Here is a 22,247-nt window from a genome sequence, read left to right as displayed (position 1 = left end):
AGCTTTCAGTAGCTTATTGCTTATTGGGATGAAGATGGAATAAATGAAATCCATATATGTGTAATGTTAGCCCCAAGAGAAGTATTTAAAAGCTTAAAATCCTACATACTTTTAATTTTTAAATGACATCAGACAAAATTATGTTCTGGCAGGTTTGTCCTTCACACATCATAACAGGCCTACAATTAACGTTGGTAAAATGCAGAAAGGACACAAAATGAAATGACTCTTAAAGATGGTACCTATATGATAATGCTTTGGGTTCTGTTTTTTTTCCAGTTTTTAAAGTATCATAGAATTGTAAAGTAATACACTCAAGGATAAATTATGGATTAACATTTAAACTAATTTTACATCCAAAATTATCCTTTCTTCTTCCCAAGAAAAGTTATCAACTTCCAAATCAGCTAAAATATTGCTATAACAATTAACTGCAAATATGTGTTCCATAAAAGGTAATCAATATGCATCAAAGAGCTCGATCCTCCACTGAAACAAACCTGATTCTTTGCTGACAAAACCCGGCCAAAACAATTTGTACATCTATCCTGCATTCCTTGGAAAAATTAGCTGTGTGAAAAAACAGATTTACTTTAAAAATGTTATTTAATTCATCTCTAGTCACTGCAGGTAACTTAAAGACTTCAGCCAAATTTTTTTTTCTTACGCGAGAAGAGTCAACAGAATTTCATGTTGTTTCACAAATAATGATTTTTAAAAGGCTGCACTGCTGCTTGCTCAAGGCTAAACTACTTCTGCTTTGATGTCACTACTTCTAATAGTAAAGCTTTGTGAAGAGCCTTTTTTAAAAATGTAAAACCAGGACTTCCCTGGTGGCGCAGTGGTTGGGAGTCCTCCTGCCTAATGCTGGGGACACGGGTTCGTGCCCCGCTCCGGGAATATCCCACATGCGGCGGAGCGGCTGGGCCCGTGAGCCATGGCCGCTGAGCCTGCGCGTCCGGAGCCTGTGCTCCGCAACGGGAGAGGCCACAACAGTGAGATGACCGCATACCGCAAAAAAAAAAAAAAAAAAAGTAAAACCAAAGATAGTGTGGAGCGTAGATGTCAATATACAAACACTGCTTTTCAGGGCTGATGCTTTCATGAGTGTCTTATTTATGCCAGAGAAGAGAAGAAATTGCCAGTCTGTCTACTAGGAAATCCTACAAAGACTCCCCCCAGATCTCACTCCACTCAGCTCTAAGGGTACAATCATTTCTTAAGGTGAAACTAAGAATCCTTAGCAAATATACTTATTAAAGTTAAGTCCTTGTTACAGTTCATTCTAACTCTAAAAAATAACTTTTTATCCTAGCAAATCAATCTCCCTCCCCAATGGGTGTTGTTTTAAATATACAGACGGATTAGCATCCTTTTAGTCTAATCAACTATAAATGGCACGCCTGCGTCATACTCACGTTGGTATCTCGAGCTACTTACCATCCTTTCATTTAGGATGACAAAAAAATCACTTACGGCCATTTACATCGCTGGCATGTAAATTTAAAGTAGTTATCCATCACTAAAACATATTATGAAATTATTAAAATGGCATTTCATTGTACTTAAAACAGTTGCTCTGATGTGAATTTTAAGTAGAAGTGAGTTAAACACACTTGCCAAATAATTTCTCCTCAAAAGCCTTAACGAACTGTTACTCGCAGAAGAATTTCAACAAATAATGATTATTTGTCCTATAATTAAGACTAGGATGGCTGTGTGGCATTTAGAATTCGAAATGGAAAAAGCTCTTTCCATCCCCCTGCCTACCTTCAGGATTGCATTTTTCTTAATCTGATCTTTTCCCGTGAGGGACTCAGCTAGTATTCTGCCTTTGGGTTGCAGGTCCTTGGAAAACTACACATGAGACTAATCCCAGCTCTTCCTCTAGACGCTCTGGGTGAGTTCTAAGCGCCTTAGTTTCCTCACATGTAATGTGAGAACAGAAATGACCACCTCACCGAGCTGAGGAACTGAGGAGGACGTGTGGGGACGGGGTCCAGGCGGGCGGGACCCCCGCTGGTGCCCCTTCTCTCCGCTCTATTCACTCTGGCTCAGTGGCCCGTCATTTTCACGAAGGCAAACCTTGAGGCCAGAAATGATGGCCTTCCTCTCAGCCTGATTCTTTGGCTTCCAGACTCTTTGGTGTTTCATTAGTGTCAAAACCATGAAAGCAGTCCTGAGGAACTGGATTTGCAGTGAGAAAAGGATGGGGTAGGATAAGGAAATGGATGGACCAGTATTTAGAATGTTGTGTGTTCTTGTTTCTTGTGTTTCCAGCATCTTTAATTTTTTGTCCCGGGAATTTTCCTTTCTAGGACACATGATTCCTTTCAGGATCACAATAACACAGCCCATCACCTCCTTCGATGCTGGTTCCTTTTTCCACTTGCTAAAACTTTTAAGAGGTTTTGAATGGGGAGAGAGGCAAGGGTACTTTTCATCTCATACTAATTTACATTATTTCTAGTGCAAAAATTGCCTAGTGCAATGGGCCTGTCCAAAAGTGGGTCCACGTTTATCAAAAAGAACATTGTCCAGTTCCAAAATTAGAAGGCAACCCACAGCAGTCAGCTGTGCTGAGCACACAGGATGCCCCTGGGCCCGGGGCGGAGCTGGCTCTCCAGGGCGAGGTCTGACGGTGAGCAGGGTGTTCAGCCCCCAGTGCGCTTGGCCACAACGTGGGGATATTTCAGGTGAGGTTTGAGGGACTGACTTTGTGTGCCTGACTGGGAAAATGTGGTCACTGCCTGTATAGTCACACATGGAACCTTTTCTTTTGGGAAGTGTCATAGAGAGCATGGATGGCCAGTCTGTTTGTTCTCCTGGAGAGGATGCCATCCGAGTCTTGCTTGTGGAGCACGTGCTGCAGGTATCCTACCCTGTGCACCAACGGGGAAATCCTCACGGTCTTAACTGAGACACACCCTAGGCTTTCCGTGATGTCACGGAACAGCACGTGTGGAGAACGTGTGCTCCAGGCCTTGCCTCCACACAGCGGGTACTGGACGTATTTGGGGCAAAGTTCTCTACGTGCTTCTTGAGTGCCTTCAAGAAAGCCTGCTGACGCTAGCGTTTGGTGATCCAATGCTGACCTTGCACACTGTTGGGTTTTAGGATGGGCAGGTGAGTGCGTTGTATAAGGGAGTAGAAAAAGGACATGGATGCAAAGACAAGAAGGCCTCCCCACTGGTAACACAGCCAAATGGGAAGAGCCCCTGCTAGCTGTGTCACCTTGTACGAGTGATTTAACCTCTCTGAGCCTCGGCTTCCTCCTCTGTAAAATGGGGACAATACCAGCCTTACAGAAACTGGATCATAAATAGTGATAAAAATAGGTTAACTACTACTTACTGAGCACTCACTGTGTTCAGCGTTTGGCCCAAGCACTTTATGTGTGACACTCCCTTCATATTCACAACAGCATTAAGGGACAGCAGATTCTATTGTGATCCTATTTTACAGTGAGGAACCTGAGTCATGATGATAGCCACAACGGGAGCCGTTACCATCAATCACCACAATGTCATTATCACTGTTAGAAGTATTCACGTTTAACGAGGAAAGGAAGTAAAACAACAGGAATTTCTTCACTTTAAAAAATTATAAAAGCAAGATTTATATAGGAAAAAACTAAGTAAGAGAAATGAGAAACATAAGAAAAACTGAGTAAGAAAAAAATTGAATAAACTAAACATTCTTTAGATGTACACTTGATTTCTTCCCCCTATGCCTCATTCTCCAAATTAATAGGTAGTCATGAAAACTGTTTGCCATAAATGAGCCTTATGGTCTGAACAGTTCTATAAAGATGTGATTAGAAACTGAAATTATTTGCTAGTCCCAGAGACAACAGAGAAAATGGACAGGGGAAAATATAAACAAATAATTCTCCCCAAATTAAAAGATAAGAGTTTCCACATTTGGGGCTTCCCTGGTGGCACAGTGGTTAAGAATCCGCCTGCCAATGCAGGGGACACGGGTTCGAGCCCTGGTCCGGGAAGATCCCACATGCCGCGGAGCAGCTAAGCATGTGCGTCACAACTACTGAGCTTACACTCTAGAGCCTGCGAGCCACAACTACTGAGACCTCGTGCCACAACTGCTGAAGCCCGTGCGCCCCAGAGCCTGTGCTCTGCAACAAGAGAAGCCCGCGCACTGCAACAAAGACCCAATGCAGCCATAAATATTAATTTTTAAAAAAAAGAGTTTCCACATTTGAAGAGGCCAGCCCAACAAAGAAGAAAAGACCCACACCAAGTCACAGCACCAGTGAAATTTAGGAAAATCAGAAAGAAGAGAAGATCCTAAAATCTAACCCCAAAGGACAAGCAAGCAAACACCGTTTGCAGAGTCAGGTGTCAAATAGCATCCAACTGCCAACACAGGACAAACTAGAGGACAATGGGGAAGATTCTTCAAAGGTTTGAGGCAAAATTCTTTCCCACCTAAAACACTACTCCCAGACAAATTGTTAATTATTTCCAATATTTTACGATATTTTAGAGGCTGTATCTCCAATATTTTAGAGGCTCAAAAGTTTTACCTCCTATATATTCTCTTTCTCAGGAAAGTACTAGAGCATCTGCTCCACAAAAAAAAGAGGAAGTAAATGAAGAAAAAGGAAGACGTGTGATACAGGAAACAGAGGATTTAGGAGACTATGGAAATTCCCAGGGGGCACTGAAAGAATGTTCCGGAATGACAGCTGTGTGGCAGCCCTGGACAGCAGGTCCATGTTCGGGCAAGATGGAAAGCCATGGGAGAGAAATCTCCAGAGAGGGGGGAAAGGGAACTGATTGATTTGCTATGTGTGGCATTTGGAAAAGTTAATTTTTAGTTGTTTGACAGGTATGTTACAGCATTAGAAAAAATATATAGAGCGACAGATACACAGAAACTAAGCAAATAAAAATATAAACAGGGCAATCATGAACTCTAGGAAGAATAAAAACTTGTACAAAGAAGGAAACAATCAAAGTACACTACCTGTATGAGCAACAGAAAAGATTTATGTAGTCCTGTAAATGTAAACCATGACTGCTCATTTAGCCACAAATTGAAATTGCACTCTATTGGGAAGATGGCGGGGGCGGGGTGATGGAGAGAGGGTGAGACTGTAACTATAGCCTCACCTACAAAATAGCAGGTTGACGCTGCCTAGAATTCACAAACCAAGGAACTGTATTCTAAGTATATTACTTACAAGGTGGAGAAGCAGGTAAAAGGACTGAACTTGGCTGCCCTGGGATCCTCAGTCTGGGAGGTGGAGAGGGACAGTGAGGGGGATTGTTTTCAACAAGACTTTCAGGGCTTGTTTTTTTTTTTTTTTAATTGTGGAATAACTGACATATAAAAATATATCATTTCCAGGTGCTCGAACTTTGAGGCTTTTTAATTTCAAAAGATGTAAATATGCTCATGTATAAAGATAAACACATAAAATAATATATTTAAGAAGGGCTCATCCTGAGTAGGTAGCTTCATCAGAGACGCTACTAACATTAAGAAGTTGCTTTTAGAGTCATACTAGGTGATTCCGATCTGATGGTTAAAGATTACAGTTTTCTGCTCTTTAAAAAAAAAATCTGAATTTAGGAAGTTGATTGTAATGCCCCAGACTGATAGAAAAGGAGCAGAAGATTTAAGGATGAGAGATATTTAGTAAGAGGAAGAGAAGTAAAGAGCGAAAAGCAAAAGAATAGCAAGTAAGTTAGAAAAAAGAACTTGACAAAGAAGTAAACATTGAAGGCTGAGGGACTGTGGACAGGCTCATTACTCAGCAGGAACTGGGAAAGGAGCGAGAGTCACGGACACATGTGCTGGTCGTCCCCACCTGGGTGGTGCACAGACGGGAAGTAATGGGAAGGAAAAGATGTAATGCAGGCAAATTTTGCAGGCATTTTTTTTTTTTTTTTTTTTTTGGTGGTACGCGGGCCTCTTACTGTTGTGGCCTCTCCCGTTGCGGAGCACAGGCTCCGGACGCGCAGGCTCAGCGGCCATGGCTCATGGGCCCAGCCGCTCCGCGGCATCCTCCCAGACCGGGGCACGAACCCATGTCCTCTGCATCGGCAGGCGGACTCTCAACCACTGCGCCACCAGGGAAGCCCAAATAAAGCATTTTTAAGATTACTGGTAATTGATTTGAAACTAGTTGTTGATTTTTTCTTTTGAGCCTTAAAACGGAGGCTCATGAAAACATATACCTAAAAGAGTGAAGAAAACTAACACACTTTGAGAGGGAAAAAGCATTTCCAAAGAGGCTGAGAGCTCTCCCCTGTGTGTGTGAGTAGCGGGATTCCAAGGCAGGAGACGGGTCTTCTTTGGGGCACGGGACGATGTAGGGGATATGAAGATCTGGGAAAAAGTCTACTCGGAAATGTAGGGTTCTTCTTTTTTTCCCCTAATTGGCAACAGGTTTTGACTCTGAATTAAATTTCCTTTCTGAATTTTTGACTCTGAATTAAATTTACTTTAATAAATATTTGTGCTACATCAATTTCCCAATGTTCTGAGTTTCTGGGTAAAATGATATTTCAAGCCTCGTTTCCATTCATCCAATGCATTGTGAAGTTTGAAAGCTTGTGCAACACTGTGGAGATTCTAAGTCACAGGTAGGTGGTTCTAAAGCAAAGGTCGCCATTTTGACACCACCATTATTTATAGTTCCTGAAGTCTGAAGCCCTTTCAACTGGGTGAAAAGAAGAAGAAAACTGCATTACCTTTTCTATAAGGCAAGCATATACACAGACGGCTTATTCCACAATTTACACGTCATGTTTTAATCCTTTCTAATTATATTCACGAGAATTCTAGAAGTATAAGTAGCCCTGGTTACCAAAGGAGAAAGGTCGGGGGTGGGAGGGATTAATTAGGAGTTTGGGATGAACAGACACACACGACCACAGATAAAACAGATAACCAAGAAGGACCTACTTTGTAGCACAGGGAACTCTACTCAGTGTTCTGTAATAACCTATACATGGGAAAAGAATCTGAAAAAGAATATATATATATATATATATACACACACACACACACACATATATATATATGAGCATATATGACTGAATCTCTTTGCTGTACACCTGAAACTAACACAACATTGTAAATCAACTATACTTCAGTAAAAAATAAATACATAAATTAAAAAGAAAACGATGCAGAAAAGGGAGGGGCATATGGGTGGCAGAACTCTAAAATGGCCCCCATTGTCTTTGTGCCCCTCCACCTGAGTACAGGTGGAACCTGGAAATATGATGAGATCTCACTGCCATGGTTAAGCAATAATAAGTTGACTCTGACAGAGGAATGGATAAGGGAGATGTGGTGCATATATACAATGACATATGACTCAGCCATGAAAAAAGAATGAAATAATGCCATTTGCAGCCACATGGATGGACCTAGAGACTGTCATACTGAGTGAAGTGAGTCAGACAGAGAAAGAGAAATATCGTATGATATCGCTTATATGCGGAATCTAAAAAGAAATTATACAAATGAACGTATTTACAAAACAGGCACAGACTCACGGACTTAGAGAATGAACTTATGGTTACCAGGTGGGAAGGGTGGAGGGAAGGGATATCTATATTTAAAAAGGATAACCAACAAGGACCTACTGCATAGCACAGGGAACTCTGCTCAGTGTTATGCGGCAGCCTGGATGGGAGCGGAGTCTGGGGGAGAACGGATACATGTATATGGATGGCTGAGTCGCTCTGCTGTACACCTGAAACTATCACAACATGTAAAATAAAAGTTTTTTTTAAAAAAAAAGTCGACTCTGAGTAATCAGAAGAGAGATTATCCTGGGTGGGTCTTACCTAATCAGGCGGGTCTTTAAAGGCCTGTGAGGAGTCAGAGAAGCACGCTTCAGCTGGCCTGGAAGAACGCAACATCCTACTGTGCGCTGGCTGTGGGGACCACATGCCACCTATATTTAGCTGGACACATATTTATCAATGACTAGTATTTGTAACAATCTAGTGGCCCTTCTATGGACTGAAAAAAAAATCACAGTTCTGTTCTTCAGAGGACAGACTGTCTAATAAGAAGGAAAACACAAGAGCACCAAGTTTGTCTTCAAGGCAGACAGTAAAAAAAAGTCCTAAGAGAGACCTGAGCAAAGTGTTCCGGCAGTCTAAAGGTAGAACAGGTCACATCTGGCTGGGAACAGAAATATTTAATAGAGAAAGAGTCATGGGAGAGGGGACTAAAAAATAAGTCAGATTACCACAAACAGAGAGATTGGAAGAAGGAAAGCACAGGGGTTGGATGAAACGAGAGGCTATTTTCGAAGAAGACAGACCAAATAAACAAAGGCTTAGAGGTGTAACAAATCCAGGGCGTATTTGCAGAACGCACGCGGTCCCATGTGGCTGGAGTATATGGACCAGCAGTGCAGCAGGAGAAGGTAAGGCCAGAAAAGTAGGCTGGAAAGGCTTCTAAATGTCAAAGAAGGATCAGTAACTGGGGGAAGCAGGTGGGAGTCCGGGATATCACTGCAGAATTGACTGACTGGACACTATTAAGTTGATGATTTAACAACCTCAGATCCCTTCCTTTCTGCTACCAGGTCCAGGGTGGTTCCAGAAACGTGCATTACCTTGACTTTAGATATAAATGTGTGTTTGGGGACGTTAGGAATGGGGGTGACGTGAGGGACAGGGTTCCTTTAGACCCAGAAAGATAACCTTCACGGCAAATTGGAAATCTCTACTATATTTATCTCTCTAGCTGTTCACATATGCTAGCAACAGCTTATCCTAACCTTTATTACTGACCCTTAACTCTAGATCGGTGCTGTAGCCCAGTAGCGTAGCCTTCATTGCCTATTTGGTCTTTGTTTGGAGGAATTCTATCTTCTTGGCTCTTTCTTTCTAATGACAGAAAATTCTCAGTCTTTTCTGATACTGGCCATTAGACCAATTCCTGTGAGTCAGCAGAATTCCTGTCTTTCTGATATGGGTCAGATGTTTCCCTGTCCCTAATCCTAGGGGGTATCACGGGGAAGAAAAGAGATAATGCAGTTTCTGTATGTTGTTGACGAGCACCTCCTTCCCAAAACGTACAGAGATTTCTCTTAAATTATTTGTAATTTCGAAAACATTTTTTGAAATGTCCTGTTTGGATTACAAACACTAAAAATATTGTAATATTTCCTTTAAGTAAGAACTACTTCCAGACTCCTTCTAAAGTACGTGGAACTTATCTGAAATAAGTGCTTAGTACTTAAGTAATGGTGTTAGTTGACCTCACTCAGCAACACAAAGAAAGCATGGATCCCTTAAAACACGGTTCAGTTGTAAAGATTAATGTGAAAAAATAAATCAACTTCCATTTCAGGATGTGATGGGGTACCTTAGAGTATATCAATGTTCCCACTAAGAAAAAACAGAAAAATAGAAAAAAATGAGATGCACAAAACACACATCTATTTAAATGCATCAGTGACCAATGGAAGGAACCAGGAAGAAGGGAGGCCGAGACTCTGAAGCTTTTGGAAAAGGGACAACCAGGGAAAGAGCAGGTGAGAGTCTGTAGCTGCTTCTTCCCTGGGAAAGTTTGCCGATGCTGGATCCTAGAGTCTGAGGATTGCCTGGACAGAGGGCTACTGGGGAGAGACACCAGCAGAGTTCTGGGTGGGCTTGCAGCACTGGGACACAAAATCAGAGACTTGAAGGGCCAGTAGTCGACTGAAAAGGGACCGTTGAGAGTGTAGCTTAGCTGTTGCACGGTATCACTGCCCCCGTGGACATTTGGTTTGACCAAGGGGCCTGCAGGGGCCTTACACTGACACTAGCCCCTCGTGCAAGAGCATTCCCTAGATAACAGCCCCAGAGTCACAAGCAACCTGAGTTCCTGATATGACTTCCCCACCAGCAGTCTCCCTGCCTCTCAAGGCCTTCTTTGTGTGCCCCTTGGAGCTTAACCAAACCTTACTCTTTTTGGTTTAAATTGACCAATCTGATCTCAGCCCAGGAACCCCAAAGCACTCTGCCCACAGACCCTAATAAAGGCATGTGCCCAGGTCCTGCCTCTTTCTCTGCCTGCCCCCTGCCCTGACCTCCCCGTGTAACCCCTCGAAGCGTACCATGAACTTCCTCCAGGACCTGTGAGTGATAAACTTCCCTATTTCGATTTCTTGTGGCTTTTTGTTGAACCACGCCAGCACCCCGTGGAAAGCTTAACAAAAGTTAATTTAACAAGTCAGAGCAGGGGCACATGAAGCACCAGCGTTGGCACATGGTCGGTTTTCCCCAGGACATCTGCTGAATTCTGAAGCTGCAAGAGGGGGGAAACTGAGAATCTAAGAACAAAAAAGACTGCAAAAATCAGATCTGAGTTTCTGATTGAGGAGAAAGAAAGAAAAGAAAGTTAGGGACTAGATGGAAGGAGAGGCTCTGGTGAGCACAGGAGGCCTCCATCAGGAATCTGGGGAGACTGTGACCTCCTGTGAACACCACACAGTCCTTGATTGGGTTTAGATGGCCAGTCTTCACTCTCTCTGCCCAGCAGAGGAAAAGGTAGAACTGCTCTGGAGAAAGATTACATAATCTGGAGCCTCTATGATTTCTTATCACACAATGTCCAGAATTAATACAAAATTACTTAGCATGCCAAGAAAAAGATCATACAACCCAAACTCAAGAGATAAAAAAGACCTCTGAGATTTGGTGACTAGACTTAGCAGACAAGAGCTCTGAAATGATTGTAATTAACATGTTCAATGAAATATAAGAAAAAAGACAAAAATATACTAAAATACTGAAAAAGACAAGAATTGAAATTAAGAACTCAACATATAGGTTTAACAACAGATTACAGAGATTAAAAGGAAAAGTAAACTCAAAGACAAGTCAGTGTAGAACATCAGTACTAAAGGACAGAGGAAAAAATGAGTGGGACAACAAGAATAAGAAACAAGAATATGAAATGCACGTGAAGTGCAGCGAAAAAGTTCAACAGTCATGTAAGTGGAGTCTCATTAGGAGCTGGAAGAGAGAGTGAAACAAAACAGGAAGAGATAAAGAAGAAGATCCCAAAGGATGAAAGACATCAAAATGCAGATCAATAGGCCTTTAAACCTCAAAAAGGAAAAATACAAAGGATAAATATTACAGGCACACCAGAATAAAACTGCCTTTAAAAAGACAAAAAGACAATATTTAAAGCAGCCAGAGAAAAATTTACCTTAAAAGGATCCACAGATTATTTGGTAACTTCTCAACAGAAATAATGGAAACCAAAAAACGATAGTGTTAGTATGACATAAATAAGACTGGTGAAAAATCATAACTGCCAATCTAGAATTGTACTCTGCAAAGTCCTTCAAAAATGATGGTGATATAAAGACTTTTTAGAAAACAAAAACTGACATTGAGATAATTTGTTGTCAGTAGCCCAAGAGAAGGAAAAGTATCATAGATGAAAACACCAAATATCATAAAGTCATGAAGAGTTAGAGAAAGGGTAAACATTTTGGATAAATACAACTGAATATTGACTGTACAAATCGACAATGGTGATAATGTCTTACAGAGTTTAAACTATATAAAGAACTAAAATGCATGTAAGAATAGTACGAAAGGCAGGAGGGGGATAAATGGATTACCTGGGAAGTATCAAAGGTAATACTTTATATTATCTTGTAACAAAACAAGGATATAAATTGTAATCTCTAGGGTAGTTACAAAAGAAGAGTTAAAGGATAACTACCTAACAAATGAACACATAGAAACAAAATAATAAAAAACTGATTAGTACAATAATAGGCAAGAAAGGAGAGAAAAAAGAATATGAAACAAGTGAGTCAAAGAGAGAAAACAGGAAGCAGATAGATTTAAACCCAATAGTGTCAGCAATTACAGTAAATGTAAGCGGGCTAAACGTTCCAAGTAAAAGACTCACAGGGCAAAAACAAAAACAATTCAATTACATTCTCATTACAAAAGATACATTTTGAATATAAAGACATAGGTTGAAAGTAAAAGTATGGAAAAAACTGCTTTAGTAATACTAGTATCAGATGAATAGATTTTAAGACAAGAAGCATTATCAGAGATAAAGAGGGACTTTTCATAATGATAAAGGGATCAGTCCACCAGGAAATATAAAGTTCTAAGTCTATTTGCACACAAAGACAAAGATTTAAAATATATACAGCAGAAATTAGCAGCACTAAAAGACAAAAATGGTCCAAATTATAATAAAAGGGGTAGATTTTAATACCCTCATCTAAGTAGCTGACAGGGTAAGCAAATCTTAGGAAGACTATAGAAAAATCTGAACAACATAATTAACAAAGTTGGTCTAGTTAATATACCAAGAAGGAGAGAATTGACAGTCTTTTTAAATGTACATGAAATATTTACCAAATTCAACCATATTCTGGGTCACACAAAATGTCTCAATAAATTTTACAAGACTGAAATCACTTAGATGTGTTTTGACCTCAATGGAATTCAGCTGGAAATAGATCCTAACCCAAACTCTCTGCAAACAAATAAACAACAACAAAACAACAACAAAATTATGTTATGAAATAGTTCATGGAAAAAAAGAAAATTAAAATAAATATAAAATACTTTGCACTGAATTATAATGAAGCAATAATATATCAAAACTCATGGGATGCAGCTAAAGCTTTACTTTGGAAACTGTGTCCTTAAACACACTTATCAGCAAAGAAAAAAGGCTGGAAAACAATGTTTTAAGTTTCAATATCAAGAAGCTAGAGAAAGAAAAGTATTTAAAGCCTAAGAAAAATCAAAGAATGGAAATAATAAACACGAGGTTAGAAATCCCCTAAATAAAACTGATGAAAACCTATCAAGACCAATCAGTAAAAAATAAGCACACAATTACAACACCAGGAATAAAAAAATGAACATCTCTACAGATCTTACAGACATAAAGAATGTATTAAGGTATTAATCTGTACAACTTTATGCCATGAAATTTGGCAGTTTGGATGAAATAACAAATTCTTTAAAAATAGAATTTACTACAGCTGACAAGGGAATAAATATAAAATCTGAATACTCATACACACACACACACACACACACACACACACACACACACACGTATATATGTTAAATAATTAACCATGTTTTTGAAAACCTTCCCATGAAGAAAACTCCAAGGCCAGATGGCTTCACTGGTAAAGTTTTCCAAAAACTGTAAGGAAGAAATGTCGCAAATAAACAAATTCTAGAGAACAAGAAAAGACAGAATGAATCACAACTTTTCTATGAGGCCAGAATAATCTTGATATCGAAATTTGCAAGGATATTACATGAAAATCACAAACCAATCTCTCTCTTGAACACAGATGCAAAATTCCTAAACCACATAATAGCAAGTCAAATCCAGCTATGTATAAAAACAGCATGAGATTATGACTAAGTGGAGTTTATTACAGAAATGTAAGGGTAGTATAACGTTTGAAAATTAGTTCATATAATTTACCTCACTAACAGAGAAAAAAGGAGAAAAAAAATATGATATGGTCATTTCAGTAGATGCAGAAAAAGCATCTGATAATGTTGAGCAGGAAGATGCAGCTACCAATCCCCAGAGAGGATTCCCACCAAGTGGAGGACAGCAAAGATCATAACAACGCCGACCAGGAGAAGTAGGAGCCCACAGACCTCAACCTACTCCACCTTCTATGGGTTGGAAGCCGCCAAGAAGGACTCAGCATATAAGGCAGTGGTTGGAACAATGTTTTACTCACAGAAAGGAGAATACACGCAGCAAAATCAGTATCTGCAGAGTGTGCTGGTCTCCCATGGCCAGGATGTCCCTCTTGAGAGCCAGTGCAGGGCTATGGACTTCAGGCACCTCTCTCATGCTGCAGGTGGAGACCTCACTCCCTTCCCAAGGAGAAGGGGCAGATACACTGGTGGGATTATCCACGTGCCATGTGACACACATTTAAGAAATAAAAGGAAGTTCACTGTGTACCCAGAACAGGGGAAAGGTTTCTTTAATAAGGAAGACGAATCAAGGGCCAAGTGACAACTTGGAACCCTGCCTCCAGATAAGAGAATGTTCTAGGCCCAGAGCACTGTTGGGCAATCCAGGAGAGGGGCAGCAGGTCCAGCAATGACTGCTGCTTCAAAAGATAAAATTCAACATTCATTCATGATATAAACTCTTAGCAACAAGAAAGGGAATTTTGTTAATCTGATGAGTATTTACAAAAACAAAACACAATGTACGGCAAGTATAATATTAGTGAATTATTGAAAGCTCTCTCTCTGAGACTGAGAATGAGACAATGATGTCCAATACTACCATTTATATTCAACATTGTATCAGAGATCCTAGTTAGTGCAATAAGGCAAGAAAAGTTAAATGAAAAGAACTAGCAGGCCTCATGCAGGGCTTGATCCAGGGGCTCAAGAATGTTACCAAGGACCCAGTTTCTTTCAGTTTCTCCACTCTATCTTATGCAGTGTCAACTTCATTCAAACTTGGCTCTCACTGCAGTCTGAAGATGGTTGTCAATAGCTCCAACGGCTACATGCTTTCTCAGCCAAAGACACACACAGAGAAAGAGAGAGAGAGAGAGAGAGAGAGAGAGAGAGAGGCAGGGAGATTGAGATGGAGACTGTACGAGACTTGAGATTTACTCTGACTGGGCTGATTTGGGACACATATTCACCTCTCCAGAAGGCCTGGAAGGTAGACTGCACTGATTAATTTAGCTTGATCATGCCGTCCCTCCCTCAAATCTGGTGGTGTATCCAATGTCTCAGATTCACATGGATCCCCAAAGAGTTGTTGGGAAGAAGGTAATGCAGAGGTGCTAAACTTCTTCTGTTCACAGTGCCCTTAGTGCCTCAGTAATTTTCTCATGGTGCCTCTAGGTCAAAAGAAATAATCTACAGATCCTTTTTTATTGCTTTTATTATTAAGTAGTCAGGTCCAAACAACTTAATAATTGTAGTTCATGCAGCATTCAACAAACGTTACAGTGCTTCCCTTGAGTGTCAAATATCTCACAGTGCTCCTGTGAGTTCTCTGTGGTGCCCCAGAGCACATCAGTGCAATTTGGGAACTACGGTAATAATGGCTGATGGGGAGGCAACCACACATAGCCACTGACTTCCTAAGTCAACAATCATGAAAAACAAAACAAAACACACAATTATTTCAGAACAAACGACAGAAACTTTCCCAAAGGGAAAATTAAGGAAGCATAGCTGCAAACATCATTTACTGACATCACATTTTCAACATCCATTACCTTTAACAAGACCACAGGATACTGAGCCTGGATGGAGTTTAGGGAAGGGGCAGAAGAAAAGATAAATAAAAATTCAGCCTGTCCTGCTCCCCATTGAGCCAAGAGCTTTGAAAGAGGATGAGACTTCCTGTGCTTGCATTTGAAGCTCCAAGTCCTGGAGGTACGTCCTTGGCTGCCTTCTGCACGGTCTTCTAGTGGAGATCTGAGCTCTGAACCAAGAAAATTAAACTATCTACTCTGCAGGTTTGCAGTCGCATCAAAGAACTGGATTAATGGCAAATAAGGATTTTCAGAGAGCAAAAACAGACAAAAATAAGAGAATGTTTAAGAGTTATTTTATGGATTTTAATACTAACGTTAAAAATTTACCTATAGCTAACTGCGGCCCTCCTGCTTTTGGGGGATCTTTCTGTCACTTGCTAATACAACACCCTAGGTCTCTGCAAATCTGCCTGAAGGGGTTCTGGAAGTTCACAAGGGCTGTCTCACACCAGCTCCTTAACAAGTCTGGTCAGTTTTCACCATGAGGTTAGAGTCGAAGAAGAGAATTAGTCATCGTGTAAGGCTTTAGCGCCTTCTTGCTTCCGATGGCCCCCTGACTAGTTGGCACCTCACCTCCTGGGCACTGCCGGGTCCACTGGGCACAGCCAGGCATGCCAGGCCTACCAGGTACCACCACAGCTTATGTGTGTGACTGGACATTGCCGTCACCTCGTTCAGATACCATCAGGTCTACAGTATACAGCTATGCAATTTTCCATGAGAAGTGGCAGAGACGTAATCCTTAAGACTATAGCACACTTTCCCTCCCCCATCGCTAACCACCACGTCAACAAGGCTCCAGTGTAATATCAGTGGATTACAATCAAGGGAGCTGCAAGACACAGGCTCTACTTAAGAAGGAGCCCTTAGGGAAACCTAAAGACATCAGGGGAGGGAAAAACAACACCCAAAACAAAACAAACAAAACCAAAAAACCCTAGAGGAGACAGAAGCCCCTGGCCCAGCTCCTGGCCAGATTGACACCTCACACTAAAAGCCTGATTAACCCAGTTCCTATTGCCAGTTGGATCAAATCTGGCTTTCTGCAAAAAAATAACAAGGCATGCTAAAAGGCAAGGCAAGGTGAAGACACCCCTCTTACAAACGACACACACACACACACACACACACACACACACAGAAACCTCTGCCCTTGTCCAGCTCCTCTTCCCAATGGCAGGGGGAAATCTCATGACCACTGAGGCTGTGTGCTGTGAAGGCAGGAAAGATGTGGAGCCTTGGGCTTCACAAGTTCGGGACCGGATGAGACTCCAGCTCTGGTGAAATGGTTAGGGGGAGGGGCTCTGAGTCTGAACACTGGATCGGCTACTCATTGGTCTCCTGCCTGGCGTAGCGTTTCTACACTTCCTATTCCCAATCTGCAAAACGGTGCTTATCGTAACACCCAACTCACAGGGCTGTCACGACAGGTAAGTGGAATGACACCGATGGGCACTTATCAGTGCACCAAGCATGGCATACACTCAAATATTAGCTGTGATTATCCACAAAGGCTAACATCATCCAGGTATATAGAGTCCACCATGTCCTCTGTTCTTACAATTAACAACCTTTTATTTCATTTTGATGCATAGTGTAGGTAAATAACACAGAGACGGGGAACTAATTTTCTAGCTGTAAAGAAGAAATATTATTTATTCTTTTCTAAATCCAACAATTTCCAGAGCACATTAATACATATAGTGTCTGCTGCTTCATTTCTAACAGGTTCTGATACCTTCATTTCCTGGTGTTAAACTAAGAACCGCTATCAGCAGTAGGTACAGACTTAAATGATCAACAGTTTTCCATTAGAAGAAAAACTCAATCCTTAGAACAGCATGACTCAAAACTGATGGCTTTTTAGAGCAAATGTAGCCTGACTCTGAGAAGACAATTTCTAAATTTAAGGAATCTAAGTGAAATACCCTAACTTGACTATTAGGTACTATAAATTGATGATTTAATTATGTTGTATTACAATTTCCACTTGTGAGTACTGGCTGTAGATTCGTGTTAAGTTGTTTGACATTCTATAGTTGACATTCAAATGGGGCCTGTGGTTGTGACTTTGGGGCAGGGAACACTACCTGCCACATGTCTTCCTTTCCACTAAAACCTCGTACCACTAACATTTAACATGCCTTACCTGCCTTAAATGACTCTCATGGGTTCCCATTTTGGTGCCTTTAATTCTTGATGAAATTAATGTCTTGCTATGCTGCTGTACCCAATTCTCAAAGACTACTCACAAAAGTGTGGTTCTGGTTATTTGGAATGTCAAAAAATATTTATACTCTTGACCTAGGAATTCCTATACATATATTCTCTCAGACACATAAAGACACACATACACACACACAAACATATTTGTTGTAACACTTCTGTAATAACAAAAAACTAGAAGTGATATCAATACCTATTAGTAGGAGAAAAGCTAAATACATTATGAAATTTCCCGATGTTGGAATATTATGTAACCATTAAAAATACGATACAGACATTATCTATACTTAAAACAAGATATATTTAAAAGCAGGTTATTTATGCACTGATATGCAAACACATAAATATGCTAAAACTATACTGATGAAAAAATTAAGTTGCAGAAGAGCATGGTCTCAAACTCTGTTAAAAAAAAAAAAAAAAGAAAAAAACTGCACCAGCATACACATAGAGAATTTACAGAAAGATGCAAAAAACGAAAGTGTTAACAAGATTAATTCTGGGAAGCAGGGAAGGGTGAGGGGAGGGGTAAAGAGGGATTTACTTTTCATTCTTATAGCTTTTTGAGTTTGAATAACAACATGTACTTTATAAAAATAAATAAATGAACAGAATGATTTCACATGTATATTTCAGGTACACAAATAAACCCCAAAACGGTATGTAAGTTATGATCACATTTCGTTTTTTAAAAACCGTATGTATTTTACATGTATTGATAAACACAGGCATGGCCTAATTGTGGAGCCATAGAACCATGTATTACTTTGGAATTAAAATATTATTTGAAAAAGTGTTAACTTGATAAGTGCCTCTTAAAATTTTATTTGTAACCATGCTTGCTAACACAAAATATCCAGTATAATAACCCAGTCATTTCTCGGGCCAAGGGTATAATTTCCTGAGGTGCTATTGTATTTATTAGTTCACATAATGCTGTTCCCGAGAACTGCAGGACATTGTTAACAGAAATAAATCAATTGACGAAATAGGTAAAAATGGTACCTAATAAGTAATAGTTGCTATACTGCAGTGGGAATTTTAAAAAATCTTTTAAAAATTACTGAGGTATAACAGACATATATTAAAGTGAAAACTCACTTTAATATATGTCAGTGAATTATCCCAAAGGGAACACCTTTATGACTACCACCTAGGTCAAGAAATAGAACATTACCACCACCCTAAAATCCCCCTCTTGGTCCCTCTCCATTTCTAAATCCTCCCTCCTCCTGAAAGATAATCAATATTCTGATTTTTATCACCATAGGTTAGTTTTACCTATTTTTAACATTATATAGATGGAATAACAAGGGTTAGTTCATTTGCATTTCTTGAATGGACATCTTACAATGTTACTTACGTATATGCTGCTATGAACATTCTTATACATGTCTTTTGGTGCATGTGCACATGTGTATGCATTTCCACCAAGGAGTGGAATTAACTGGGTCATAAGGTATGACTCTGCTCAGTTTTAGTAGATAATACAAAATAGTTTTCTAGTTTACCAGGATCAATTTACGCTCCTACCGGCAACATAGGGGTACCTGTTGCTTCACATCCTCCCCACGTCGTACTGCCAGGCTTTTCTATTTTAGCCATTCTGGTAGATTTGAAGTAACTTTGAATTTCCATCCTCCTGAAGGGCAGTGGTGTCAGCTTTTCATATCTTTATTGGCCATCTGGATATCCTCTTTTGTGAAGTTCAAGTCTCTTGCCCACTTTTCTTTTGGTTATCTATCTTTTTCTTATTGATCTCTAAGAGTTCTTCACATATTCTGGATATGAGCTCTTTGTTGGTTATACAGGTTGCAAATATTGCCTTTTACTCTGTGGCTTTCATTTTCACTCTCTATTTCTCTGAGTGTTAGTAAGTTCTTAATTTGAATGTAATCTATTTAATGTGATGTATCAATCACTCTTCTTAGTTGGTGCTTTTTGTGTTCTGTTTAAGGAAACTTTGCCTGTCCTAATACCCTAACGATAATCCTGTGTTTCATTTCCTGCAGGATTTAATGTTTAACACTCCGTATTTATATCTACGATCTACTTGTAATGGATTTTTGTGTATGGTATGAAGCCAGGGTGCAGTTTCATCTTTTACCGTATGGGTAGCCAACTGACTCAATACCATTTATCAAAGATGCCACCTGTCACAACACAAGAGTCCATACACGTATATGTATTAGTTGTGAACTATCTTCTCTGGTCTATTGGTCTTTTTACAATCCTTTTGCCAGGTCACACTCTTAATTACTTTGTTTTAAAGTAAATCATGGTTCCTCCATACTTCTTTTTCTTCTTTAAGATTCTTTGCTATTCTCGGCCCTTTGCATTTCCATATAAATTTTAGAATCAGCTTGTCAGTTTCATAAAAACCTGCTGGAATTTTTATTGGGTTTGTCTGAATATGTTCATTACATGAAACTCATTGAATTTAGGGAGAACTAACATCTTTACAACACTGAGTTTTACAATGCACACACATTTATTAGGGTCTTCTATGCTTTGCTTTTAAGAATGTTTTGCGGTTTTTCTATGTAGAGGTGTACATCTTTTATTAACCTTACTCCTAGGCATTTGATGCTTTTAAAACTATGCTATATGGTATCTTTAATTTTTTTCTAGGCCTTACTTACTGTTGGGTATGGAGAAATACAACTGATTTTTGTATACTGATCGTATACTCAGCCTTCTTGCTAATACTCTAATTAATTCTAAAAATTTACCTGAAGATCTTTTTGGATTTTCTTTGACCCAATCATATCACCTGTGAACAATGTCCTTTACTTTTTACTTTCCTATCCTTCTGTGTTTCATGTCTTTTTCTTGCCTTACTGGCAAGAACCTTCAACACAATATTGATTGGACATTGACAATGGGCATGGTTATCTCACCCCGATCTTAGTGAGAAGGTTTTCATCAATAAATACAACGATCGATATAAGCTATTTTTATAGGTCCTCTTTGTCAGATTAAGTAAATTTCCTTCTATTTCTAGTTTCCTGAGAGTTTGGGTTTTTTTTTAAAATCACAAATGAATGCTGAATTTTATCAAATGCTTTTTTTTTGCATTTACTGAGTATCTAACAATTTTTATCTTTCAACCTGTTAATATGATGAATTCATTAACTGATAATATAATATTGAATAAGACTTGCATTCCCAGATTCTTTTAACAGTCGTATGTCCTATTCCCTTTTGGACAAAGGTACCTGACAGTCCCTTTTGCAAAATCACCTGGGCCTCTCCAGTTCCTCTCCCTCCTTCTCTGTCTCTGTCTGTTTCTCTCATTCACCATTGCATCTCCCCCAAGATGGGGCTTAATACCCATGGTGGCATCGTAGGTGCTAGCACTTAATAGACACTAAACATTTGTTGATAGCATTTAGATGCTTTTATATTAATTAGACTGTATATATCATACATCACAGAACTCTGTTAGATCTTTTTCTTTTCAGTCCCATAACTGTTTATGTCACACGTTAGGAAACAGCCCGGCACAATGAAGCGTACGTTTAGAATTCCTTTTAACAAAAGCATTTAAAATTAGTATATGAGTTAGGTACTATGTCTCTATGAGAACATTCTGCTTAGGATTTCTGGAGATTCTCTATTAAATTATGTAGAATAGGCTTTGGAATCTGAGAGACCTTGGTTCTACCCCTGCTCTAGGGCAGGAACACGCCTGGCACATACAAGGGCCACTGAGGAGGCCGGTGTGGTGGAAGGGAGTGAAGATGGGGCTGCAGGGGTAAGGCTGGAGAGCTGGGTGTGGGCGGATCTTGCAGACCTTGAAGCCCACTGTGCGGAATTTGGATTGACTTTACCGAGAGGGGCAGCCATTGGAGGGCTGGAGGGAAGACCGTGAGCTGACTTGTTTTAACAGGGTAACTCTGACCGGTCCTACTGAAACAGGCCAGAGGGCGACAAAGGCAGAAGCAGGGGAAACCCCATGAGGGACAATGGTGACTTCAATGGTCCAGGCGAGTGATAACGGTAGCTCGGCCCAGACGCCAGCAGGGGAACTGATGCGAAGTGGTCAAATTCTGGATGTATTCTGAAAGGAGAACATGTGAATTTTCTGAAAAATTGAACTAGGGGTTTAAGAATGAGGGGAGTCCAGATTAACTCCAAGGTTAACTCAAGCTTAACTCAGGCCTGAGCCTTTTAGAAGGATGAGATTATTGTTGGGTGAAATTAGAGATTAAGACCGCAGGAGCAGCAGGCTGGGGGAGGGGGACTGATACCAGAGGCTCAGTTTGGGGCAGTTTAAGTGTGCAGCCCTGCCTACTGGCCATCCAGATGGAGAGGCCAAGTAAGCCCAGAGTTCACAGATTAGGGCCAGGCTGGAAATATTTATTTGGGAGCCACTGGCCAAGAGATCAGAACTAAAGCCAAGGACACAGAGGAGATCACTTCAGGAAGGCACGCAGACCGAGAAGGAAAGATGTCCGTGGACTGACCCCTGGCACTTTAATATTTAGACACTGGAGAGAGGAAGATGAACAAGTCAGACAGACTGAGAAGGAGTGGCTTGAAACGCAGGAGGGAATCCAGGCCAGTGTGCCTTCGTAAAGGCCAAGTGCAGGAGGTCTTTCAGGGAGGACAGAGGGTCAGCCGTGAGCTCTGCTGCCACAAGGACTGAGAAGTAACCTCCGGCTCTCGCGATGCTGCAGCAGCTGTGCTGCTGAAGGGGACATGATGCAGA

The sequence above is a fragment of the Tursiops truncatus genome, chromosome 2, assembly GCF_011762595.2.
Source record: "Tursiops truncatus isolate mTurTru1 chromosome 2, mTurTru1.mat.Y, whole genome shotgun sequence".
Lineage (NCBI taxonomy): Eukaryota > Metazoa > Chordata > Mammalia > Artiodactyla > Delphinidae > Tursiops > Tursiops truncatus.
The sequence above is the reverse complement of the archived record's forward strand: the minus strand, read 5'-3'. Positions refer to the sequence as shown.